The following is a 12,334-nucleotide window of genomic DNA, read 5'->3' as shown; positions in this document are numbered from 1 at the left end:
ATGATACATAAGATTCTAGAACAAAGGAGAAGTGCTTGTGTTTTGAGGTTTGTGCATTATGCTTAAGTTCAACCATGGAGTCTTCTAAATTGTACATGTGGCAGATCTGGTGGAATGTTGATGATATCCAACGGCCAGTAGTTCTCGGATTTGCCTATCTCTGCACTGTCGGGTTAGCTTCATCCAGCGACCATCTTTCAAAGTTATTGGCATACTATATAGTTCTTGTGCCATAGTTGCATGTTTTGGAAAAAAGCTACTAGTGGGTTGTACTATCTATTTAGGAATAGAAGATGTATACATGGAAGTTGTAGGGAAAGAGGTGACATGGAGCATCTCAATTCCTATGAGTAGGGATTGGAAAAGAGATGTCATTCGGTTCACATCATAGGAACTTTTCTATTGAATCTAGAGATGACATGTATCTCAATTCCTATGAGGAGGGATTAGAAAAGAGATGTAATTTGGTTCATATCATAGGAACTTTTCTATTGAATATACGCTAATGTTTATTTTCCTTTGAAATTAAGGGAGTATAGGAATCCATTCATATGAACCAAGTGGCTCTAAAGCTATAGAAATGATATCATGTTTATTTCCTTTGAAATGTGGAGTATATGAATCTATTCCTATGAACCAATTGGCTCTAAAGGAAAAATTCCTATAAAAATCATATCATATAGAGTTCCTATGATATTCCTCGACACTAAAGGATGCTTGAAATTGCTGCGGGTGATACGATGGTCTTTCTTTGTAGACTCCTCACCCATCTTTATAGTTACCTCTCGAAGATGAATGAAATGATATATACATGGTATTCTACATGTGCAATTTGGTACATGAAAACTCGGTAAAAGTTTGTGAGGTTCGAATTTTCAATAAAGCTATATGCACTACATTTCGGAACGGAGGGAGCATACGGCAGTTGCTAACACTCACGTGGAAGATTTGTGTGTAGGAGGAGTGGCTGTTCTGTTAAATGACATGGCAAAACTGACATTGTCGGATGCCGATCTAACGGTTCTTACGGCGTTCGTCAGGAAAAGGCTTGTGGCGAACGTTTGTCGAATAATGATTTACGGACACATGCATTGAATTGATACGTGCCCCCCTCTCTCTCACGCACACACACCCTCACGAGTCACGACTCTCCCGAGTCCTCTCGCAGACTCGACGTCGCACCCACCGTCTATCTGCAGGTAGACATCACGCACATATGTGCTCTTCACACCCTACCCTCAGAACTTCTAAAAAACAAAAGACGGTGCGCACATTTTATTTTAGCTCACACGTCACACACTTATACTATTACTCTTGCGGCGAACGTTCTTTGGGCATAGTATATTGTACTCTCACGAAGAGAAGCGGTGCACGCACGCACTAGTTCTCTCACACCCACTCGCGGGTACACGTAGGAGCGCATTTTTTTGAAGCTGGTACAACAAAATCACTCCACTATATATAAAAGCAGGAGCCTTAGCGCTTGCTTTACTAGGGTTCCTCTCGTTCACTCTCTCATGCTCTCCAGATCTAAGCAACACATAGGCGGCCACACTCTCTCTCAGCTCACGGCTGGTCACAAATCCGGCCGGACAACCTCGACCGGGGCAGGGGTGTAGGTGCATCGTTCACGCTGTCGTCGGCGGCGAGGGAGGAGACCAACGGCTGCCCGCGCGTCCCGATCGGCGGCCGTGCCGTTCTCTCCGAGAGAGTGCCGGCTCGGGAGGGCCTCCGACCCCTTCTTCCTCCCTGCGGTATTGTGGCCAAGATGCGGCCTCCCGACGCCGTCTTTGCCACATGCCGACGACCCTCAGGTATATATTCCTTCGAAACCTGCCTTGCTCTACTGCCCCAGCTCCCTTCGTGTGGATCCTTTTCTACTTCCGTCCGCTGTTCCAAAGCCACCTAGACTTCTACTATTATTAGAAGTAAAGCTAGTTCATACAGTCGACTCAAAGTGTTGGTTCAAACAGGGAAGAAAGTGGGAAAGCTGTAGCATGAATCTAGGACTTGGTTCTAAGAGGAAACGGGGGAAAGTAGTAATATCTGTCACTGTTTAAATAACCGTATTTTGTATTTGCGCAAACAGGGATGTCTGTCTCCGTATCGTTTCTATCCGCGCAATCAAAAGCACACACCTCAGTTTTAGTACAACTGCGCAAAATGAGATGGCTATCCCTCGTTGCCGTCGTCTAACCTCCCGTCTTCAAGGTATCCCTACATTGGTACTAGTAACTAAGGTAGAATGACCAACGCAATCCAAAAGAAGCTGATTCATACGTTTTACTTCCTGATTGCAGTGCAGGGACGAGCGAAAACAACTGCATCCTAGTCCGGAATGCACTTTCTACCAGTTCATCCATGGACCGAGGACTAGCTGGCACGGCTGCACGGTGGTTTTTTGGACAGGTGCGCGGACAAGAGGCATTGTGGTCTGCTTATTTCTGCAAATAGCGGTGCTTAAATTTAGTGGAATGCACAAGCATTTCAGCTGGTCAGTACACTGCATGGTTCAGTTCAGCATTCCAGCTGAGACCACAATTATAATTGGTTATTCTGGAATGAGAGAACCTAACCCTGAATGGTGGCAACAAGAAAAAACCAGAGTGAACTCCAGGAAATTTAAGCCTGCCGGGAGGCCCTTTGCTCAGAGAAGCCTTGCTTGTTTTTTCCTGATTTGTAAACCTTCTCACAACTTTGTCTTTTGCTGTGAACTAGTATATGTTTGTTATGTTTATGAATCATTGAGATGTATAAAATTGCTTAACTTATGCTTTTCAAGTTTTTTATGAAGACGAGTTTAATGTGAGTGTTCCACATGAGCGCTGGACTAGCGTGTGAACGTTTGGAATTTATTACATTGTGGCCTCAATTAACTGCATGAACCACTGTAACAAGATACATAGTTGATTATATGTCAGACAGCAGATTGTTGATTGTTAGCTGGTCGATAGCCTAGTGTTGAAGCGAGCTAAGCCAATGTGTTGTGTTTTGCACAACTGCTTACAAGTGGAGTAGCACCAACAGTGTTTACAAGTACTTATGTATATGTCGGCACACGGTTCTCAAATGAGTGCTCTATTTCATCAAAACACACATTGCTCGTATGATAAACCGTGACAACTTATGTCTTACCATGCCATATTCATGGAAAAACTAGTGAGGACACATCTGTTTCGGCAACAATTACGATGGTTCTCACATGATTCACGGGCACACAAAAGTAGCAGCAGTTCCCATAGACGGATTCAAACAGAGTACTAGCCCCAGAGGGGTCGATAACAGGCAAGGTTCGGATAATTAGACACAATCCAAACTACTATTAAACACTAGCTGGGGCAACTATTTCATGCCTCGATCTAATTTGGGTTGGATACAAGACGGACCTTGCCATGAACATCATCGAGGATGTCCCGCAGCAGCTCAATCCTGTGAACCTTCATGAAGACAACCTTGTGGCCTTGCCACTGATAAACTTGTTTGTGGAGGCATGCCACGTCATCTTCCTGCGTAAGCTTGACAAGAACAGTATGCCTCACAAACGAAGGAGTAGCTTTGAACTTCTTGTGCTTCAGTACACCCTGGACAACACGCCTGACAACAGTGAGGCTGGAATACAACTCTTCATTGGTATAACCGCAAATGGCTTCCAGGATCCAACAGCCTAAGAACTCTGTTTTCCCAGTGCGTATATTCAGGTCATCCGCCTCATAGCGAGTGACATGTACAACCACACAATCCTTGTCTGCATCAGGGCTCTAATTGAAACAGAAACAAATTCTGAATTACTTTTCAGTATAAGAAACACAAGTTATTTAAACCACTATGTATAGCATGGCATCGAAGCTAATAAAATTTTGCATTATTAATCACCACATACTTCCTTTTCTAAAAAAATCACCACATACTTAGATGAAAAACCACAATCGAGATCGGCAAAGAAGGAAATCACCTTGGGCAGCTCAGCGGGGGGGGACACATCCTCAAAGGGGGAAAACTGCTCCTGCAGTGCCACAGGGGCTGTAACCTCAAACGGGGCGTTGACCATCTCAGTAGTGGTCGTGAGCGTACCTGGGGTCAGCTCGGTGGTTGCCTCCATCTTCTTGGAGCCCTCTGTCTCGTGGGGATCAGCCTCCCGCGTCTGCTCCAATATCGGCAGATCTTTGCCTGGTTCTCCTTGGTCCATCATGAAACTGACGAATACTAGGAGACCACTGAAAGGAAAACACAATAGCAATGACAATGAAACAAAAAAGAGAGTGAGGATCAGTTACTGCTTTGCAAAAGTTCTTTTTTTCTCTGAACGAAAATATACCAACATCACGGATCCGCTTACCTCCCCTTCGTTCGGAGAGAAGAACAGTGGCAGATGCGAGTGTTGCCTTTCTTGAAGACGGTGAGGGAGAAGGATAGTCCGAGGGAGAAGGGGATTCAGCGAAGAGTGAAATGATGGTTGCTTCGTCCGTCAAATTTAGACTGCCGGGAGGTGGGGTTTTGTGATACGACGGCTCGTTACTGCCGCGCTACGACCGGGGTGACTCTCCGCCTGCATACTGCCTTCTAATTTGGTGGATGTCGTTTGGGCCCACGCGCTGCATGGCCCGCATGTTGGTGAACAAAAGTATAACAGCATTCAGTAGAGGGAGACGTTTCAATGACCTAGGAGGAGCCAGAAGCGGTAGAGTGTCTCCACTGTACTAGTAGTAATTGTTTTTCTGGGTAGCTGTAGAGTGTCTCCACTGTACTAGTAGTAATTGTTTCTCTGGGCCCAAGACAAAACAGCCCAACCACACTAGTAAATAGTAAAATCAATTCAAAAGCCCATCCACACTGGGTGCTCTTCTTCCTCCTCGCTCCCACCCACCTCACGTCAGCTCGCTCCACTCGTACCCCCAAATTCCTCACCTCACTCCTATAGAAAACCCCAGCTCCCCTTCTTCCTCACTCCTACAAAAACCCCCCAGCTCCCCTTCTTCTTCGCTCGCACTACAACTAGGCTCGTCATTCGTTACTCTGCTCAAATCCGTGAGCGCGACGCGACGCCCTCGAGGAAAATGGAGTCGGCTGACCCCAGCGCCAAGAATATGAGGCTCCCGCCAGCGGCGACGCCTGTTGTAGATCCCGCACCCGGCAGCGCGGGGAGAAGTGGCGACCCCGCCCCCACCAGATCCCAGGAACCCGTAGAATCTCGGGTGGACCGCATCAACGATCTCCCGGACGCCGTCCTTGGGGAGATCATCTCGCTTCTCCCCACCAAGGATTGCTGCCGCACCCAAGTCCTCTCAATTCGGTGGCGCCCTCTATGGCGCGCCGTGCCCCTTAATCTCGACTGTCGTCAGCTATCTCTCTTCAATGATTTTGAAATCCCCAGAGCCATCATCTCCTCCCACCAGGGCTCCGTTCAAAGCCTCTGCATCCCGTCATGCTACCTGAGCAAGCATACCATGCCCTGCACGGTGGACGCCTGGCTGAAATCCCCTGAATTCACAGAACTACAGCTGCTTGAGTTCTACTATTCCCCTGGAAATCACATACCGCATACCGAACACCATGAACTTGTGCCCTCAGCACCGATGTCCATCTCGCGGTTTTCATCCTCTCTCCACACCGCCACCTTTGTGCTGTGCTACCTACCAGACAATCTGGTACTAAACCTTTGATTCCCATTTCTCAAGAAACTTTCACTTGTGCGGGTTCGTATATCGGAGGCCTCATTGCACAGCATCATCCACTCCAGTTGCCCTGCGCTGGAGTGCTTGGTGCTTGTTTTCACAGTTAGAATCGGTTGTCTCCAAATAAAGTCGCCTAACCTTGTAAGAATTGGAATTTCTTTTGACGGAAGGCAGCTCATCATCCAGGATGCCCCTTCACTTCAAAGGTTGATCCTTGATTCTAGTTATTCACCGTTGCAAATAACCGTCCTCTCTGCGCCTAAACTGGAGACCTTGGGTGTAATACATGATCTCTGTGCTCATTTCAATATGGTGTTTGGCTCCATAGTTCTTCAGGTAATTTATATTATCATCTACACTTGTAACCATAAGCTGCATTTTAAATTTCTGCGCATAATTTATATATCATCTTGGAGTACACATTTTGTACTAATATTATGTTCTATGCTCAATGAAGAGTTTCTCCATGGATGGCCTATCAATGGTGTTGGATTCTGTCAAGATCTTATATATCCAAATGAATAGTTTTGATCTGAACAAGATTATTGGCTTGCTGCAATGCTTTCCATGTCTAGAGAAGTTGTATATAAAGGTGATAATTTCACGCACATTGGAAGCCCGCATATAGTGTACTAGAATTAACCGTTCAGCTGTTGCTCTTTCAACACTCTTCTTTTAGACCTTAATTGTTTTCAATCTTCATGTCTATTTAGGCAACAGGACGGGGTAAGAAAGTTATAACCAATCGGTGGATTCGTAAGCATCGGGATTTTCTCACTTCTCATGAGATTCGATTGAAGACAATAACGCTAGAACGATATGTAGCCAACCGTGCAAACACAAGATTTGTCACATTCTTCCTGCTGAATGCGAGGTTACTATTGTCCATCAGGCTTAAGTTTATCAGCAACATGGTTTTGACGGATGGGTATGTCGAAGAGCAAAAAAAGGAGTTTCAGGTGGGCAAAAGAGCTTCTGAACGTGCCGGGCTTCTATTTACAACATATTGTGGTCATAATCCAGTAAATTTTACGACCCAGGATGTTCATTCTATGGACCTGACCGATCCATTTGACTGTGACTGCCGAAAACAGTGCTGGAGTTAGATGTTGTTGCCCTTTTCAATCTGGTTTTTTTTGTAAACCTGATGAACAATTAACCCTCGTGCTTTTGTACAGTTTGTAAGCTGGAGTTAGATGTTCCTGCCCTTTTCAACTCGGCTGTGACTGTCATATTTTCTTTGAAACAAGGCAAATGGCTTGCCATTCGTTTAATTTGGAGTGAAATATTGTAACAAATCCCAACCAAGGGAAATAACATCACTCTCGCCGGCTGCTTGAGCTCACTGTGCATTACAGAAGCCAAGTGATTAGCCCCCACCAGCACCCAAAAACTTATTTCGAACTAGTACATCAAATGGGCTGTAAATTTTCATAGGAAAGGCTGCATGACCGTGACAGATTTGGATTCTGACATTTGGGACCCGCGAGGAAATAGCCTATCCAAGTTGGTGTCGACTTACTAGCCAGTCAATAAACGATTCTGCCTACCAGCCGTTGGATTGACATCCAACATCTATCGTGTATCTTCTATCTCTTGTCTTCTTCTTCCTCCAGCCGCCCAAACCAAACCACCCCGTCGGCTTCGCCTGCTCCCGCCTCCCATGGCTGGCTGCGCCTCCGCCGCCCTACCGTACGTACCCTCCAACGTTGGCCAGTCCCTCCCTCTATTCCCCCACACGTCCTGTTATTCTCCGGCGACGTCAGCCCCAACACGCACCCGCGCCCGAACCAGTCAACCCTCGTACTCCCCTCCGCCTGCGACTGGACCGGCGCATCTTCAACGGCTCCTGTTCGTTCCGTCCGAGGCCTCGCCGTCGTCCTCCGCCTTGCGGCCTTGGTTCGCTCGCCGTGCGCGGTGCGCCGCCCTCTTGCCTTGTCAACGTCGTCAACAACCGAGAGGAACAAGGAGATGATTGTACGTGGAGAGGATGACAGTAGGGACCCACCAGCGTCATGGCAGTACGCAAGCAAGTGCCTCTATAGTACAAGCCCAAAAATATGGTTCCTCCTAATGGTTGGACATCTGGGGCTCACGCCATTGTCAACGTAGTCAATAAACGAGAGAATTACACTACGAGCGGCTGACACCAGGGACCCAGCAAGTCGCGCAGTTTTTTTTGAGGAACAAGCAGTTGTTATTTATACTAGTTTTAGTGACGGATCAGGGTAACAACGGGGCTGTGCGGGGGCTGTGGCCCGTCTAGCCAGGGTTTTATTTATGTTTACCACATCATGAGCCCAGTTGTGTTTTTTTCTTGCTGAAAATGGCTAGCCCAGTTCTTTTTTTTTTAAGAAATACCCAAACAAGGCCTACTTGCTTTATCGGCCCTGCTGGGCTGCAAATCTTTCAAGACGAGGAGAGTTTCATTCGGTTTGCCCAGAAATGGGCTGTACATTTTTAAAACACATCAAATCGGGAATTAGTTTCAATTTTTTTCATTACAATATTTTAAATTCCATTGATTTTTATGCGTGGACAATTATTTGGATTTTATATTTATATAAATTATTTTTCAAAATAGTTTGAATGTGAATCGATATTTTTGGATTAAAAACAGTTGACCGCACTGAAATATGCAAAATTTCGTATACTTTTTAACCGTGGCCACAATATGGGGTGTAATGCTAACAAAAAGAAGATGGGCTCCAAAAAAATTCTTAAGAATTAGCAAATGGGTTGTGCATTATTAGAAATAATGGCAGATGGGATGTATGCTGTTTTCCACAGATTTGAGGCTGACTTGTGCGACTACTACAGGCTGACGCGTATGCTTTCATAAAAAAAAGGTTGACGCACACGCAACGCCCTGTCAACTTAGTCAACACACGAGAGCAGTGACTGTTGGATGTCCAACCAATGGCTGTCGTACTTCTTCAATCTCTGCTCTTCATGCTCCAGCCGCTCAAACAAGCGCCGGCGGGACTGCCTGCTCCCTCCTCCCGCGGCTGGCTATGCTGCCGCGCAGGCCTCACGGCCCCACCGTACTCCCATCGCTGGCCTAGCCATCCCTCTACTCACCCACACATGCTGTTATTCTCCGGCGACGGCAGACGAACCAGTAAACCCTCGTACTCCTCCGCGTGGGAAACAACTGCCGAGTATTCCCTGGCTCCGTGTCGTTCCCTTCCTAGGCCTCGCTGTCGTCCACTGCCCTGGTGCTCTCGGCGCATCCTGGTCAACGTGGTCAATGAACGACATCCATCGGAAGTGGATTGTACATGGAGAGGCTGACAGCTGGGTCCACGGCCGCACGCAAGGAAATGCCTCCTTATTACGCACAAAATAATGATTCCTCCACCTGACAGCTAGGACCCACAGGAAGGGCCTCTGTATTTTGCGAAAAAAACGTTCCCCCCGCTGACAGGTCAGACCCACCAGCTATATCTTCGCACGCAAGGAAGTGCCTCCTTATTACGCCCAAAAAAATGAATACCCCCTGCTAGCTGGGACCCACCATATTGTTGGGTTGACTTGTGGGCCTACTAAGTTGACGGGGACGGAGGGCTTTGTCAACTTAGTCAATACTCCAGTGACCGTATGATGTCCATCCAACGGCCATAGTGCTTCCTCAACCTCTGGTCTTCTTGCTCCAGCCGCCCAAAGCAGCGTCGGTCATGCCGCCTGCTCCTGCCTCCCGTGGCTGGCTGTGCTACCGCGGAGGCCTCACCGCCCCCATACTACTCCCACCACTGGCCAGGCCATCCCTCCACTCACCCACACCCCCTGTTATTCTGCAGCGACGGCAGCCTCACACCGCAGTCGAACCAGTGAACGCTCGTACTCCTCTCCGCGTGGGCATCCACTGCCGCGTCTTGCCTGGCTCCGCGTCGTCCCCTTCCTAGGCCTCGCCGTCGTCCACCGCCGTGGTGCTCTCGGTGCGGCGTGGTCAATGTGGTCAACGACCGACTTCCATCGGAAGAGTACTGTACGTGGAGAGGCTGACAGCTGGGTCCACGGCAGCCGCAAGGAAGTGCCTCCTTATTACGTGGAAAATAATTATTCCTCCACCTGACAGCGGGGACCCACCGGACGGGCCACCAGTATTTTGCGAAAAAAATCGTTTCCCCCTGACTGCTGGGACCCACCGGACGGGCCACCGTATTTTGCGAAAAAAACATTCCCCCCGCTGTCAGCTCGGACCCACCAGAAGTGCCTCCTTATTACGCAAAAAAAAATGAATACTCCCCCGGCTAGCTGGGACCCACCTTGGTGGGAGGCTGACTTGTGGGCCTACTAAGTTGACGGGGACGAAGGGCTTTGTCAACTTAGTCAATATGAACGATTCTAGCTCCAGTGACCATACGATGTCCATCCAACGGCCGTAGTGCTTCTTCAACCTCTGGTCTTCTTGCTCCAACCGCCCAAAGCAGCGCCGGTCGTGCCGCATGCTCCTGCCTCCCGTGGCCGGCTGTGCTGCCGCAGAGGCCTCACCGCCCCCTACTATTCCCACCGCTGGCCAGGCCCTGCGGCGACGGCAGCCTCACACCGCAGCCGAACCAGTGAACCCTCGTACTCCTCTCCGCGCGGGCTTCCACTGCCGCGTCTTCCCCGGCTCCGCATAGTCCCCTTCCTAGGCCTCGCCGTCGTCCACCGCCGTGGTGCTCTCCGCGCGGCGTGGTCAACGTGGTCAAGGAACGACTTCCATCGAAAGAATACTGTACGTGGAGAGGCTGACAGCTGGGTCCACGGCCACAGCCCAGTTTTTTTGTGATTTGCCAAGTAAGTCGCTTTGTCAGGCCTGTTGGGCTGCAAATCTTTCAAGACGAGGAGAGCTTTCATTCGGCTGGCCGAGAAAATGGCCCATCTGTAATGAGAAATGGGCTGTACATTTTTAAAACACATCAAACCGGCAATTAGTTTCAAATATCTTTTTTTTCATTTCAAGATTTTAAATTACATTAATTTTTATGCGGAGAATTTGTTGGATTTTATATTGATATACATTTATTTTTAAAATCAGTTTGAATGTGAGTCGAAATTTCGGGATTAAAAACAGTTCGGACCGCACCGAAATATGCAAAATTTCGTATAATTTTTTAACCGTGGCCACAATATGGGCTGTAATGCGACAAAAAGAATATGGGCTCCAAAAAAAACCTTAAGAATTAGCAAATGGGCTGTAAATTATTAGAAATAATGGCAGATGGGTTGTATGCTGTTTTCCACAGATTTGAGGCTTTCCTAAAAAAAGGTTGACGCACAAGCACTGACTGTTGGATGTCCATCCAACGGCCGTCGTGCTTCTTCAATCTCTGCTCTTCCTGCTCCAGCCACTCAAACAAGCGCCGGCGGGACTGCCTGCTCCCTCCTCCCCGCGGCCGGCTGTGCTACCCCGCAGGCCTCACCGCCCCACCGTACTCCCATCGCTGGCCTAGCCATCCCTCTACTCACCCACACCTGTTGTTATTCTCCGGCGACGGCAGACGAACCAGTAAACCCTCATACAATCGTACTCCCCTCCGTGTGGGAAACAACTGCCGAGTCTTCCCGGCCTCCGTGTCGTCCCCTTCCTAGGCCTCGCCATCGTCCACCGCCGTGGTGCTCTCGGCGCGGCGTGGTCAATGTGGTCAACGACCGACTTCCATCGGAAGAGTACTGTGCGTGGAGGCGCTGACAGCTGGGTCCACGGCCGCAGCAAGGAAGTGCCTCCTTATTACGCGCAAAATAATTATTCCTCCACCTGACAGCGGGGACCCACCGGACGGGCCACCATATTTCGCGAAAAAAAACGTTTCCCCCCTGACTGCTGGGACCCACCAGCTACACCTTCGCACGCAAGGAAGTGCGTCCGGGCAAAAAAACAAAACGATTCGCCCCCCTGACTGCTGGGACCCACCAGCTACATCTTCGCACGCAAGGAAGTGCCTGACAGTCGGGACCCACCTGGTCGAAGCGTACGTAGCGTTGTCATTCTAGTCGCGAATGTGTACGTACATATATACTGGTGGATGTAGAGGCGCGCACGTGTCGTAGTAGAGGCGCGCACGTAGCATGTACACGTACGTACAGCGGCCAGGGTGCAAGAAAGAAAATACGGCCACGTATGTGTACATACGGGCGGGGTCTCGAACGCCTACTCGTGCATACGTACGGCGAGGGCTCGTTGACATGGCTGGGTCAGAACGAAGAAACAGCGTCGTCGTCGTGTTCATGGGGAGGCAACGGAATGCGTCGTGTTCATGGGGAGGCCACGGAATGCGTCGTATTCATCGGGAGGCAACGGAACGCGTGGGAGCCAACCGGCTGGGTCGGAACGGAATGCGTGGTCGTGTTCATCGGGAGGGCTTGGATGGAACAGGCGATGGAAACGAGGCCTGGCGTACCGCAGAACGGAGGAAACGGCCTTGTGTTCGACCGGCTACGTTCAAAACGGGATCATGTTCATCGGGAGGGGTCTGGCGTACCGCAAAACGGACGAAACGGACCTTCTACGGTCGAAACGGGGGTCCTGTTGATCGGGAGGGGTGTGGCGTACCGCAAAACGGACGAAACGGACCTCCTACGGTCAAAACGGGGGTCATGTTGATCGGGAGGGGTGTGGCGTACCGCAAAACGGACGAAACGGACCTCCTACGGTCGAAACGGGGGTCATGTTCATC

The sequence above is a fragment of the Triticum aestivum genome, chromosome 6D (genome assembly GCF_018294505.1).
Source record: "Triticum aestivum cultivar Chinese Spring chromosome 6D, IWGSC CS RefSeq v2.1, whole genome shotgun sequence".
Lineage (NCBI taxonomy): Eukaryota > Viridiplantae > Streptophyta > Magnoliopsida > Poales > Poaceae > Triticum > Triticum aestivum.
Note: the sequence above shows the minus strand (reverse complement) of the source record.